Source organism: Gracilinanus agilis, chromosome 4, assembly GCF_016433145.1.
Source record: "Gracilinanus agilis isolate LMUSP501 chromosome 4, AgileGrace, whole genome shotgun sequence".
Lineage (NCBI taxonomy): Eukaryota > Metazoa > Chordata > Mammalia > Didelphimorphia > Didelphidae > Gracilinanus > Gracilinanus agilis.
Window position 1 is genome coordinate 391,247,586 of NC_058133.1, and position 16,372 is coordinate 391,263,957.

General features: G+C 35.8%; 1 pseudogene; it reads left to right on the top strand.

The window, feature by feature from the left end:
* The window catches only part of LOC123246609, a 115,953-nt pseudogene that overhangs the window by 25,573 nt on the left and 74,008 nt on the right, over positions 1-16,372 (top strand).

A 16,372-nucleotide genomic window follows, 5' to 3' on the forward strand; every position in this document is an offset into this window, starting at 1 on the left:
AAGTGTCTGAGGCCACAGAACCTCCTGTCTCTTGACCTGGTTATCAATAAATCTATTGAGCCACCAAGCTTCCCCCATTATATACAATTATTGCAAGACCAATAAATTCTCCATTCCCTGATGTTATGAAATTTTTATACAGGTTCACTCCTTATGCTGAGCCCAGGACATTCAGAAAAAAAGATGTTGGGCATCATGAATAGACATATTTGGATGTGGTGTCCTGTGGCAAGGCTCCATACATGTTCAGAAAGTCATCTATAATGGTTTCTTCCAAAATACTACCAAGAAGGACCCACAGGAAGGCTATAAAACTTTTACCAGCAAATGGTCTATATCCATCCTTCTAGTGGTCTCTTCAACAGACATCCAGAAAGGGTAGTATACCATAATATGGTGCTGTCTACCAAGGAGTACATGCAGAAGTCCCATATTATTGACTTCCAATAGCTGATGGAATTTATCTCAGCCTTCTTCATGGTGTCAGCTCCCACAAAGCTCAGAAAGCAGCAAAGAACAGAAAGAACAAATCTGGCCTCAGGCACCTCCCAGCTGTGTGACCCTGGGCAAGTCACTTGACCCCCATTGCCCACCCTTACCATTCTTCCACCTAGGAGCCAATACACAGAAGTTAAGGGTTTAAACATGTAAAAAAATTAGAAAAAAAAAGAAAGCAGCAAAGGAAGCAGTGGCTCTAGTCCCTAGGTAATTATTATGAGGAGCTGAATCCCAAATTTTCTGGAGGTTGTGACAAGAGAACCACAGGTTCTGAAACTATGTGCTCAGTGTCTGGTACCATACCCTGTGGGCCTGAGGCCCAAGACTCTAGGCACTTTTGTGTAAAACTCACCACCAGGAGCATAACTCTACTCAAGCTTAGAGGCCTCAAAGACAAAGCAGAATATCCTTAATTTGACTCTCACTTCTTTCTTTGTAGTGAAATAGTAGAAAGCATGAGCTCACTCTGGTCTTGAGGTGTATGTCACTCCCTCAACTGGAACCAACTTGGTCTTTTGAATGACAGGTATGTAGCATCTTTTTCTGCAGAGGTAAGCTAGGGGGACTTGTTACATTTCTGAACAACTCATGCTATATGATCCTCATACCAGAGAGCCCCAACATGCTAAACACAGAAGTGTCCATCCATCACTCCAGTGCTTTTTGAATACTTAGAAGCAAAGGCCACTGCTGATACTTTCCTGACTGTCCACTCACTCTCTAACCAGTTTCTTCAGGCTAAACCCTTTGGAAATATGCATTTGTTTGGTTTTTAAATACATATGTTTATGTTTATAAGTGTATGTGTATAAATACACATATACGTATATATGTACATAAAACAAATATATAAATGTATATATGACAAGGGATAATATGTATGTGGCAACCCATAGGAAATTGAACTTGTAGAATTTAAAGATAATTCAAGTTAGTTTGTAAATCTTGTGGAATTAAAACATAAGAAAAATTTCCAGAACATGGACCTTTTCCTTACCAGATGTAACTTAACTCAAAGTCATCTATAGGTCTAGGAATAACATTTGGAGATAAAAGTGAATTATAGTCTTGAGGCTTTGATCTAGACCAGCCTTCATTAAGAATTATGTTAATGGCTATTCATAAAAGCAATAAAAAGAACTGCATACCATGTTAGGAAAATAATTGTAGTATACAGGCTAACAACTAAGTTCCTTCTAGCTATGGAATTTTCTAATAGGAAAATATGCTTCAAGAACTACATGGAAGGGGTAGAATATTAGCATGTCCACTCCTTTTGGTAGTGCTCTGGATTGCCTAGTTCAGGATGTCTACCTAGAAAAAAATAATATTGCTGTTGGTCCACATGACTTCAAAGTGAATGTATTCGGCCAAAGAAGATGTTGAAGAATGAGCTATTTAACAACAGAGTAAAAAGGACAGTGGAATGAGAGAAAAGAGTTCTGGGGATGGATCCCAGCTCTGCAGCTGAAATCACAAGAGATGAAAATAACTTATGCCCTATGTCTCATTTACCACCATCTGTAAAGTATTCCTTCTTTTAGATCACTAGGATGTTTTAACAGTCAAAGTAAATAATAGAAGTACAAGCAGCAATTCCTAACATATGAGGGGAAGTAGGGAGGTAAGGAGGAGAGAAATTAGCTTCTTGTGGTTGGGATGGCACAGGATGGAAAAGGACCAAATAGCTAGTGGAAGGAGTCTATGAATGAAAACATAGGCACACTAAGAATTGGCATTTTGTAATATGAATAAATACATTTCACACCTAGGCTGCCATTTTAATGTATGCAAGAGCCACTGGAATTTAAAAATGTACAAATTCATTTGTATAAGTTTTCATTTTCATAGATTTTATTCTTATTTATTTTCTCAATCAGTGAATATTAATTGTGTGACTACTATCAGGTGGGGATTCCAAAAATGTCAGGGGAATTAAATCTTTTCACCAGCTATGAGTAGAGTTTTGTTATATTGACCTGTCATGTTTATTGAGAATAAATTGATGTCTTGATTCTTCTCTCTTTCAAAAATCCTAAATTAATTAATGTTAACAACATTTTTAAATTACTATTCTATGGCAGACATTATGCTAAGTATTGGCATTATATCCCTGCTTAACATCAGGGTTTACATTTTACTGATTAGCACTATAATATCTATTTCAGAATGACTAACTATATTGTTTTATTTTATAAAGTAACCTGGATTAAAATATAGAGATACCTCTTTTAGTAGCTTTTCCTTATTGAAATTCAGTCAGGTCATGCAAAGGACAGAGCACTGACCATCAAATTGGGAAGATTTTAATTCTGTCTCACACACTAGTTGTAAGACCGTAGGCAAGTCACTTAACTTCTGCTTACTTTATTTTCCTCATCAGTAAACTGGAACTGGTAATAATGTCTATCTCCCAGAATTGTTATGGGAATAAAATGAGATATTATTTGTAAAGATTTTGCATATTCTATAATACTATATAAATGCTAGCTATTATTATTATTTTATCAAAAATAATTTTCCATATAAGCACATATTCATGAGATATCTATTTTAATGAAATAATTCTCTGGAAAATTCACTTGAATACACTTGTAATTCAAAATAGCTAAAAAGTTCATCAGGCAGGAGGAGGTACAATGAATAGAGGATCAGGTCAGGAGTCAGAAAGACTCATGTCTCTGAGTTCAAATCTAGGGGGCAGAGCCAAGATGGTGCCTGAATAGCAGCAAAAACTGAAACAACTCAGAGAATCCTCTCAAACCAATCTTAAAATGGCACCTCAAAATGACTGATGTCACAGAATCCACAGGGAAGGGAATGAAGTGACTCTCCTGCCAAAAACCACTTAAAAGATGGGCAGAGGGAGCCTATTTTCACAGTACAACAGGGAACTGAAAGTAAAACTGTGTAGAGTATAAGCCACTCAAGTTCCAAACTTCAATGCGAGACAACTGTGAGACCTCAGGACCCTGCCTAAGTCAAGAGCTGAACACCCCACACCCACCCCTTGAAGTCCAAAGTCCTGGCACCATCCCACAGGTAGGCTCTGAGGTCCATATTGCTTGGCCATTTCAAGCCTTCAGGGAAGCCCCTAGCCCCAGGGCAAAATAACTCACAGTGCTCTAAATTCTATAAGCCATCAGCAGAGGAGACTGAATCCGCAGTTTTCCAAACTCCCAACCCACAAGCAAAAAAAAAATGCTGGACAAATGAGTAAGCAGCAGAAGGAACACCTAACCATAGAAAATTTCTATGGAAACAAAGAAGGCCAAACACAAACTCACAATAGGGAACAGTGAAATCAAGCAGTCATGTGCAAAGCTTTAAAGAAAAATGAGAATTTGTTTCAGGCACTGGAAGATTTCAAAATGCAATTCAAAAATCAAATAAGAGAGGTGAAAGAAAAATGGGGAGAAGAAATGAAAGCGATGTAAAAAGGAAATAGTTTAAAAAGCAAAATTCATCAAGTGAAAAAAAAAAGACACAAAAATGCAATGCAGAAAAGAGTTCCACAAAAAAGTAGAATTGACCAATGTTATGAGTAAAAATTAATCATGGAGAATTAATAATAAATTATAAGTATTTATTAGTAAAGAGAAAGAAAGAGAGAAATAAGGTTTCCAGCCTTTCTAACTTAAAGTAAATTCTAAGCTGAATTACTTCTGCTTCATCATGACTTAGATTCTCCTTGAGTCAATGCTCCATTTCACAAGTGGGAGGCAGGGAACCCAGATATGCACATGATTAGGCAAAACAAATTAAAACCAGTCAAAGAGCAGGCTTGAGTTCAGGAAAAGACTGGAACCTAAGAGACCTAGCTGTCAGATTCCCAACCTGTCCCAGCTTGCTAGAAATGACTTACATAGATAAGTGCCTGGAGCCCAAAGAATGACAGAGAGTAAGCACACTTCATGAGCAAGTTTTTCAATCTCAGTCTCAACCCTCCTCCAGGATACATCAATTCACCCAAGGTTTTACCTCAGTCCACATATATCACATCCCCTTACTTCTGTGACTTCTATCAGTCAGGAATCTCACCTGCTATGCTGGCAAAAAAAGACACATGACACTCTGTGATGCCTACTCATTGTGGTGAGTCTTCCAGGACTAGATTGCTTTGAGGACCCAGTTATTCAATTCACATACCAACTAGAAAAAGGTAAAAAAAATCCAATGAAGAAAAGAGTTTAATGAAAAGTAGAATTGACCAAATGGAAAAGGAGGATAAAAAATTGGGTAGAAAAATCATTTTTTAAAAAATTAGAATGGGTAAAATTGAATCTTATGACTTTATGAGATATCAAGAAACAATAAAGCAAAATAAAAAATTAAATGCCTCATTAAAAACAATTGAAAACATTGAAAGTAATGAAAAAATGTGAAGGATGTGGGCCTCACAGTATCAGATCTTAAACTATACCACAAAGCAATGGTCATCAAAACAATATGATACTGGCTAAGAGACAGAAGGGTGGATCAGTGGAATAGACTAGAGGTAAGTGACCTCAGCAAGTAGTGTTTGATAAACCCAAAGATCCCAGCTTTTGGGGCAAGCACTCATTATTTGGCAAAAACTACTGGGAAAAGAGGCAAACAGTATGGGAAAAATTAGGTTTAGATCAACATCTTACACCCTATACCAATATAAATTCAAAATGGATAAATGACTTAAATATAAAGAGTGAAATCATAAATAAACATAGAATAGTATACCTCTCAGATCTATGGGAAAAGAAAGAATTTAAGACCAAGCAAGACATAGAGAACATTACAAAATGTAAAATGAATGACTTTGATTATATCAAATTTAAAAGGTCTTGTACGAATAAAAGCAATGCAACCAAAATTAGAAGAAAAGCAACAAAATAGGGGGAAAATTTTATAACAAAACTCTCAGACAAAGGTTTAATTTCCCAAATATATAAGGACTAAGTCAAATCTACAAAAAAATTAAGCTATTCCCCAATTTACAAATGGTCAAGGGACACGAATAGGCAGTTTTCACATGAAGAAATCAAAACTATCAAAAAGCACATGAAAAAATGTTCGAAATCCTTCCTGATTAGAGAAATTCAAATTAAAACAAAGTTGAGGTACCTCACACCTAGCAAACTAGCCAATATGGCAGCAATTGAAAGTGACAAATGTTGAAGGGGATGTGGCAGAATTGGGGCACTAATATACTACTGGTGGAGTTGTGAATTGGTCCAACCATTCTGGAGGACAATTTGGAACTATGTGCAAAGGGCTTTAAAAGACTACCTCTCATACCACTGCTGGATTTATACCTCAAAGAAATCATAAGGAAAAATACTTGTACAAAAAAATTTATAGCTGTGCTCTTTGTGGTGGCAAAAAATTGGAAAATGAGGGGGTGTCCATCAATTGGGAAATGGCTTAACAAATTGTGGTATCTGATGGTGATGGAATATTATTGTGCTGAAAGGAATGGTGAACTGGAGGATTTCTATGTGAACTGGAAAGACCTCTAGGAATTGATGCAGAGTGAAAAGAGCAGAACCAGGAGAACATTGTACACAGAGACTGATATATTATGGCACAATCAAATGTAATAGACTTTTCTATGGTAGCAATGTAATGATCCAGGAAAACACTGAGGAACATATGAGAAAGAACACTATCCACATCCAGAGAAAGAACTCTGGGAGTAGAAATGCAGGAGAAAAACATGATCAATCATGTGGTTCAATGGGGGTATGATTAGGGTTTTGATGTTAAAAGATCACTCTACTGCAAATAGGAATAAAAGGGAAATGGGTTTTGAATAATGATACATGTATAACCCAGTGGAATTGTTTGTCAGTAGTGGCAGGGGGAAGAAGAGGGGTGGGAAAAATCATAGATCATGTAACCATGGAAAAATATTCTAAATAAATAATTTAAAAAACAATTGACCTCAAAAATAAATACAGGAGGGGCAGCTGGGTAGCTCAGTGAATTGAGAGTCAGGCCTAGAGATGGGAGGTCCTAGTTTCAAATCTGGCCTCAGACACTTCCTAGCTGTGTGACCCTGGGTAAGTCACTTGACCCCTATTGCCTACCCTTACCAATCTTCCACCAAGGAGCCAATACACAGAAGTTAAGGGGTTTAAAAAATAGATACAGGAGAGACAATCTGAAAATTATTGGACTACTTGAAAGTCATGATAAAAAAATAAAACCTAGACATCATATTACAAGAAATTATCAAAGAAACCTGCCCTGATGTCCTTGAACAAAAAGGTAAATTAGAAAATGAAAGATTCCACAGATTACCTCTTGCAATAAATCTCCAAGTGACATCTCTGAGGAATATTATAGCAAAGTTCAAGGGCTCCCAGGCCAAGGAGGAAATACTTAAAGCAGCCAGAAAAAAAAACCAATTTGAATATCATGGAGTCCTAGTCTGGATTACACAGGATCTGGCAGCTTCTACACTGAAATCTGGCAGCTTCTACACTAAAAAATTGGAAGGCTTGGAACATGATATTCCACAAGGCAGGAGAACTGGGTTTACAGTCAAGAATCAGCTACCCAAAAAATTGACTAAATTTTTCATGGGGAAAATGATCATTGAATGAAATAGAAGATTTCCAAGCATTCCTAAAGAAAAGACCAGTACTAAACAGAAATTTTGATGGTCAAATATAAAATTCAGGAAAAGCATAATAAGGTAAATATGAAAGAGAAATAATTTAAAGACTCAATAATGTCTAATTGTTTATATTCCTACATAGAAAGATGATATTTGTAATTCTTAAATTTTTGTTATCATAGTATTAGAAATATATATAAAAAGAAGGGGTGGTAGTAAGCTCTTTAGGATGACATGCCAATAAAACAAGGTGTGAAAAAGAGGATTGTACCGAGAGAAAAGAGAATAAAGAGGTAAAATGGGGTGAATTATATCACATAAAGATGGATGGGAACTAAGGTGGGGGGGGGTGAAAAGACCCTAAAGAGAAGTAGAAGTGGAATAAGAGGGGTGGTGGTAGGAAGGGGAGTAATATAAGCTAAGGAGTGGGGGAGTTATTCAAACCAAAATGCTTGTGTATAAAGGCAGAGCACAAGGAGAACTGGCAAGATGAAAAAGGGAAAAAAAGATGGAGTAGAATATACAGATTGTAATCATAACTGTGAATGTAAGTGAGATAAACTCATCCATAAAATGGAAATAAATAGCAGAGTGAATTAAAAACTGGACTCCTACAATATGTTGTTAACAAGAAACTCTTTTGAAGCAGGTAGACATACACAGAGTAAAAGTAAGGGGATGGAGCAGAATCTATTGGACTTCAAGTGAGATGAAGAAAAAAAAGCAGGAGTAGCAATCATGACCTCAAACAAAGCTAAAGCAAAAATAGATATGATTAAAAGAGATAAAGAAGGTAATTATATCTTAATAAAAGGCAGTATAGATAATGAAGCAATATCAGTATTTAACAGATATACACCGAATGGAATAACCACTAAATTTTTAAAGGAGAAACTGAGTTCATATCTGGTCTCAGATACCTACTAGCTGTGTTATGCTGGGATGCCATTTAACCTTGTTAGCCTCAGTTTCCTCATATGTAAAATGAGCTGAAGAAGAAAATGGCAAACCACTCCAGTATCTCTGTTAAAAATATCCAAATGGCTTCATGAAGAATTGAGCATGACTGAACACACACACACACACACACACACACACACACACACTCACAAAAGCACATGAACTTTTTAATTCTTCAAGGCTTCTACTTTTTCCTTTTCCATTATTATCTGAGGCACCTAATTCCATATTTCTTTTGCATATATGAACTTTGTCAAAGACATCCTTTCTTTATGCAAGTAGTATCCCAAATAAATCTGTTTATTCTCCAAATAGTCTAGAAAATTCCTTTCCATATCAATTAATTATCTTTATTTTGATTAATTTCAATACCTTTTCTCTGTGTTCTTGACTACAATCTCTTTGTATGCTTATAATTCCTCATGCTGACCATAGGTAGCATAATACATTACATCACATCAAATCCTTCATCTGATTCCTTCTGTGTTCTTATTGCTTCTTCATCAGAATCACACTCATCTTCATAATTCTATAGCAGTCAATCTTATCCTATCTCTCTTCTCTAATCTCTTACTCCCTAATCTCTCTTCTTTTACTCATCAGTAGCTCTTTTTTCTGTGCCTTTTACATTCAACTCATTCATTCATTCTCCCATTTATTTAATAAATGGTCATTTATGAAGTATTTATTATTTCAAAATACTATACTTACTCCCACAAGGCAACTAGTTGGTTCAGTGGATTGACAACCAGGCCCAGAGACAGGAAGTCCTGTGTTCAAATCTGGCCTCAGACACTTTCTATCTGTGTGACCCTAGGCAAGTCACTTAACCTGCATTGCTTAGCCCTTACCATTCTTCTGCCTTGGAGTCAATACAAAGTATTGATTCTTAGATGGAATGAAAGGGTTTAAAAAAATAACATTCTAGGTTCCAGGGGGGGATACCAATATAAATAAGACAAAATCCTTTCCCTAATGAAGTTTGTGCTTAGAAGGCAAAAGAATGCCACAGAATACATATATTCATAATTGTGATAACTACACGATCATGTAATATATTGTATGACATCGTAGAAGTATGAGAGAGGTACACAGGACCAAATAATATATATCTGAAAAAGAAAATTACATTACTGGTCAGAAAGAGTAAAAAAGGCATCCATTTGCATTAGTCCTTAAAAGATAAGCATAGTGTCAGAGGACAAGGCTGGCAAACAATTCAAACCTAGGCAAACATTTCAAGCCATCACTTTAAATCTCTGATCCCGATCAATCAATCAGTGAAAAACATTTTAAGCACCTAGTATGTGCCACTGTTGAAGAGGAGGTCCAATTGAAGCCCATCTGGTTGTTCAGATTTAGAATTGAAGACACTTGAAGACTATACAACAGTTGTCAAATGAGGCCTAGGACTTCTTGCTAAGATGGTCTTTTGAATAGTAGGCTGTCCAGTTCACTGCATCCTAACTCCAGCAAAACAATGAAATTTGATCCAGACCATATAATGGTCTAAAAATCCAGCCAGATACCTGAGGGCAACAGAATAGGGTGTAGAAGAGTGAGGCAGAGCACCAGCACAACCAGAGAGACAATTAATTGCTCACAGGGCTTTATTCTGGGGGTAATAAGAGGTGAGCTCCCCTTTATTTTTTTATTTTAAACCCTTAACTTCTGTGTATTGGCTCCTAGTTAGAAAAGTGGTAAGTGCTAGACAATGGGGGTCAAGTGACTTGCCCAGGGTCACACAGCTGGGAAGTGTCTGAGGCCAGATTTGAACTTAGGACATCAGGTCTCTAGGCCTGATTCTCAATCCACTGAGCTACCCCGCTGCCCCCTGAGCTCCCTTTTAAAAAGAAAAAGTCTACTGTAGGAATTTGAAATCCTCAGGAAGAATTAGAAATCACCAAACATCAAGAGACCAACTTGCATGGTGCTGCAGTGCTCAGAAAAGGTGATAGGCCAAGGTGATCTGAGGTTCATAACATTTCATCTTAAGATGCCATGGAGGACCTTAAGATACACTTTCTGTACCATCAAGGGAAGAGGGAGAGAGGGAGGGATGGAAGAAGGAAGGAAGGAAGGAAGGAAGGAAGGAAGGAAGGAAGGAAGGAAGGAAGGAAGGAAGGAAGGAAGGAAGGAAGGNGAGAAAGGGAGAAAAGGAGAGAAAGAAAGAAAGAAAGAAAGAAAGAAAGAAAGAAAGAAAGAAAGAAAGAAAGAAAGAAAGAAAGAAAGACAGAAAGACAGACAGACAGACAGAAAGAAAGAAGATAGGTAGGGATAGAGGAAGGAAGGAAGGAAAAGAAACACACTTTACCTTGAACAATAATTTGAAATGCATTCATCTGTGTGTAATTTATATTTCACATTTTTCTTCAGTTTATTTCTATTTTGCTGGAAAAATCAACCCTAAATGTCCTTTTCAAAAGTACTATTTCAGACAGTCATTTATCAGGTGTACATTGTGTGGCTGGGTGGTGTTTAAAGATTCCATTTGCTATACGTTATCTGTGATCCTTACACTCAGCCTTCATTTGTCAGGGATTTAGATCTCAGCTGTGTTTAGTTTTGGGGGCTTGAGAACAAGTCGACCCATAGACAGACACCTAATCATATAATTTGTGCAGTGCAAAAGGTTTGATTGCCCTCTATCAACCTCTATGTAGACAGTTCCTTTGAATGTAGTAATGAATGACAATATCAAAAACATAAATCTCGGCAAACTTCAAGGTTTCCTGGAAAACATGACTTTTTAACTTTAGGCTTATAGACATTTGGCACAATGTCAGAAACTCTTGGACTATCCATTTATCCACTACTAGCCAAAAATAACCAAAGTCTCGATGTGTCCGTTGATTTGTTTTGAAATCTGCTCAAAACTGTAAAGTTAGAGACCAGCAATTTAGAAATGAGTTCCATGAAATAGGAAAAGCCTTCTTTATATTTCAGCATAGGGACCATAGAGCAAAACCATGTCCCTCAGAGGACACCTTTTCCCAATATAAATGGCTAATGGCATATATATATATATATATATATAATATTAATACCAAAATGCATACACTCAAGGCAGTTGACTGGAAGAAAGCAGAAGGTTATATTATATCACTTACCAAATTTCAATATCACTAACATAAATTTGGTGGCTATAATTAAATGCTATAATAACTCAAACATTCATTATCTCATATATGATTTTTTAAGAATAAAGTAAAAATTATCATAGAGAAACATTAAAAATTAATGTTGTTTTCCTTCAAAATAAACAATGCATTAAAATGCATAAAATCAGGTAATTAATCATTTCTTTATATATATATATTAGCTCCACAAAAAAGGTCCTGCTCATAACCAAATTGCATTTTGTAACATAAGATCTTATTTCTCCACATTAAGTATTGTGTTGCCTCCACTTGAAAGTTTTTTTCAAATCACATTCATTTCTAAAAAATACACATTTAACAATAATTATTATAGACAATATGACATAGTGTGACAATTTCCAAAGTGGGTTGCTTTAGACAATCCACTGAGGAGGGGGAAGAATGATAGCACTATCATTTCCATTTTTTGCTTAAAATAGGGAAGTAATTAAGCTTTGATAATACTTAATGTACATATTAACATTGGCATCCCTACTTAGTTCATTTATCAAATGGATATATCAAACAGATAATATATAGCACACTCTAAAGAGGGATAGGATATTTCACATTGAAAAGGGATTGAAAATACATCCCTCATTCATTCATTTACTTTTAACATATTGGAGCATATTATTATTCTATCTACATGCCCCTGGTTAATTGGATTTAGAAGTTATATGACCTATTTTTAACTAAGCATGAGCATTGGGATTAGACCTATGATTTCATGGATTTATAGAACTCAAGTTGATACCCACATTTGTAATTTTAGAGAGCTACCTACAGGTAGCAGCAGGTAGCAACTGATTGAGTGCTAGATTTGGAGTCAGGAAGACCTCAGCTCAAATCTGGCCTCAGATACTTATTAACTATATTAACCTGGGACAGGCATTTAATCTGGATTTCTTCATCTGTAAAATGGCAATAATAGTACCTACATCCCAGCATTGTTATGAGGATCCAATGAGATAATAATTGTGAAGCACTTAGCATAATGCCTGTCATATATAAATATTAGATATTATTATTATAGGGCTGAGGAGTTAAGTGATTGAATCAGGATCACCTAGCTATAAGTGGGACTTGGACTAGGGCATCCTCCAAGTTAGCTCTTTATCCATTACATCATACTTCTTTTTTGTCCTCAAAATAGACAAGGAACTCTACTAGATTCTGGGAGAAACTTCAAATTGGAGAAAATAATAACAAGGTGAGCATAAACAAATGTAAGAAAATGGCAAAGCCAACACTTCTATTCCTAATAAGAGTTCTTTCTCATCTGTAATGACACCCTAATAGACCATAAGCACAAAACCACTCCCTCCCTGGGCAGTACTAGGCAAACTGAAAGATTGCAATTGATTCCTGAGATGTGACAGGAGAGCTGATGGGTGGAGAAAACTGTATATAAGTGGGAACCTAAGAGAAATTTGCTCTTTTTTTGATTATCGAACTCTTCATGCTTGACACATTCTTTGGCTCTTCATTCTTGATGACCTTTAGCCCAGGGAGCATGAGCTCTGGTGGCATTCTTGGAGGTCTTGGCCTTGTGTGCACTGAACGTTCTCTTGGTTTTTCAGTGTCTTTGGCTCTTGGGATTTCACCTTCCTGGTCTGGACTTTGGATTCTGGTAAAATGTGAATTTGGATTCGCATTTGCAGTCTGGAAGCACTAGAATTAAGATTTAGGGTATTTTTAGCTAGGTGATATTTTCTACCTCCTTCCTATATTTCCCACTTTAATATCTTTACCTTGCTGTAAATAAATCTACTAATCAGCCTACTGACTCATAGTCTAACTTTAATTTTTATAAATGGTGACCACAACAATTCTTTTTTTAAACCATTATTATCTTTGTCAAACCAAATTTTTAAGTATTACATTGGGCCACCCAATTTTAATTATTATACCTGAGATGCTAGCTATGTGACCCTAACCAAGTTACTTAAGCCTGTTTGCCTCAGTTTCTGCATCTGTATAATGGGCTAAAGAAGGTAATAGCAAACCACTCCAGTATCTTTGCCAAGAAAAGTCCAGATGGGGTCATAAAAAGATAACTCCTTTACTTGGACATAACTAAAATGCTTGAACAACAATAAACACTATTCATAAGGTTTAAAGGACATTGATATAATGAATAGAGAACTGGACTTTGAACCAAGAAAACTTAGATCAAATCCCACCTCAGATACTTGACATCTGTGTAACTCTGGGGAATTTGTTCAATCTCCCTAAGGCTCAGTTTCTTGATCTGAAAGATAACAGTAAGTTTATCTCTAACACAGTGATGGGCAAACTTTTTAAAGAAGGAGCCAAAGGAACGGAAATGCTCATCTGTCAATCTTTTTTCTAAGGCAACTCTTTCGAAGTTTCATCGTATTGTATCCTACTCGTTGTATTTGTCAGATTAGGAATAATGTCACCCAGCAGGATAGAACATTTCAGGCCACATCTGACCCATGGGCTGTAGTTTGCCCATCACTGCTCTAACACCTACCCAACTATTGTTTTGTTTTAACCCTTACCTTTTGCCTTAGCATCCATACTAAGAATTGGTTTCAAGGCAGAAAAACTAGGCAATTAGATTAGGTGATTTTCCCAGAGTCACACAGCTAGGAAATGTCTGAGGTCAGATTTCAACTCAGGTCCTCCTATCTCCAAGCCTAGATCTCTGAGCCACCTAGCTGCCACATAAAGAAGGATTTTTTTTATGAGCCTCAATGTAAATAAAGTACTGAAAACTTAAAATTCAAGATAAATAATATTTTATCATTAATTTATAAATTAATATCTCACAATTGTTATAAATTGCATTTATAAAATAATAATATATTTATATTATAAACTATATATTATACTTCTATAAAATATAGATATTATATTTAGATATTAAATTTATTTATAAATTAACTCTAAATAATTGTCAATGTATCCCAAAATTATTGTTTTTTATTGAATCATAATTTGTTTCATTACATTGACCAAAGTACCTACTAAAATATTTTAGGTGTCTTTAAAATTTAGAAAGCACATTTCATTTATTTTCAGTGTGGAAAAATAAACAAGCTTTGCCAGTAAATCCTCATAACTCGTCTTTGAACAATTCTCATGTTCACTGTGGTTCCTGAATTGTAGATCTAGCTATAAACCAAGTCCCAAAATTATGTACAAGTTACTTGTTGGCATGCCAGTCAATTAATCAATCAACTGGAATGTATTAAATACCCTCTTTGTGCTAGCCAGTATTCCAGACTTTGTAAAAACAAAGACAATAACTAAACAATCCCTTCTCTCAAGCAGATTACACTCTATAGTGAGAAGCAAGACATGAAGGTAAAAAATGAACTCATACAGTTTCATTCTAAGTGTGGAAAAGTTTAGATGAATAGTTTTAGAACCATGATTTAAGTACAGATACTGACCTAATCAATTGGGGAATTTTTGTTTTTACTAAATTATTACTCAGCTTAATAAGTTGGGTAGTAAATGCCTCATGACAGTTTGCAAGATTAATATGAAAGCCTATCTTTAACATTGCACTGAAATCATAGAATCAAAGAATTTTAAAGATGGAAGAGACTTTAGCAGACATTTATCTTTAGCCAATACATGAAAACAATAATCTTCAAAACAATATAGTCAATAGTCTCTGCCTGAAGACTTCCAATGAGAAAACTTCCCTCCCTCCCTCCCAAGATGACTTATTCTCCTTTGTTGTTATTTTTGTTCAGTTGTCTAACTCTGTGATCTTCTTAGGCAAAGATATTGAATGATATTCCATTTCCTTCTCATTTTGCAAATGAGGAAACTGAGGCAAATAGTGTTTAAGTGATTTGCTCAGGATCACACTTCTAGTGTCCTTCCTCTATATGATGGTCAGCTGTCATGTTACTCATAAGTCTTTTCTTCAGGCTAAACATGCCCTTTCTTTCAACCATACTCACATAAGGTAGGCTCAAGACCCTTCATCATCCTGGTTGCATTATTCTGGATATTTTCCACTATCATCCTTAAATTGTGACACACAGAACACTACAGAATTTTACTCTTTATGAACGAATAAAGAGGGATCATAGTATCTTTTTTTCCTGGAAACTGTGACTCTCTGAAAACTTTGAGCTCTAATAATTAGTTGATTTATTGTACTGCTATATATGTATACATCATCTCAGAGCAGCTAGGCGGTGCAATAGAAAGAGGCCTGGAGTCAACAAGAATCATCTTTATTAGTTCAAATCTGGCCTTAGACATTTATTAGCTGTGTGACTCTGAGTAAGTCACTTACCTGAGTTTGCCTCAGTTTCCTTATCTATAAAATGAACTGGGGAAAGAAATAGTAAACAACTCTAGTATCTTTGGTGAGAAAGCCCCAAATGGTGTCACAGAGAGTTAGACACTACTGAAAAAACTGAGCAACAACAAATATATCACCTCAGGAATACACATGAAAAATATGGGGTATTAATGACTGTGAGCAATAAAATCAGTCTCATGACTAGATATTTAAGATAGTTAACATTATCTGAAATAAACATATTTTAAGCAGTTAACAATACAGAGGGCCAACTTCAAAATGAAGAATAGGCAACAACTGATGGCTAATCACTGTATTATTTTATTTTATTTTTATTTTTTAAGTTTTTATTTTGAATATTTTCCCATAGTCACATATTTCATGTTCTTTCCCTCTCCCCAAACTCCCCTAACCCCACTTATCTAACATAAAATCCCACTGGGTTTTACATGTATCATTGATCAAGACCTAATTCCATATTATTGATAATTGGACTAGAGTTATCATTTAGTGTCTACATCCCCAATAATATCCCCATCAGCCCATGTATTCAAGCAGTTGTTTTTCTTCTGTGTTTCTCCTCCCACAATTCTTCCTCTGAAGGTGTCTAGTTTTCTTTCTCATAAGTCCCTCAGCCTTACTCTGGATCCTTGCATTGTTGCTAGTAGAGAAGTCCATTATGTTTGATTGTACCACAGTGTATCAGTCTCTGTGTACAATGTTCTCCTGGTTCTGCTCCTTTCACTCTGCATCAGTTCCTGGAGGTCATTCCAGTTCACATTGAATTCCTCCAGTTCTTTATTCCTTTGAGCACAATAGTATTCCATCACCAACAGATACCACAATTTGTTCAGCCATTCCTCAATCAAAGGACATTCT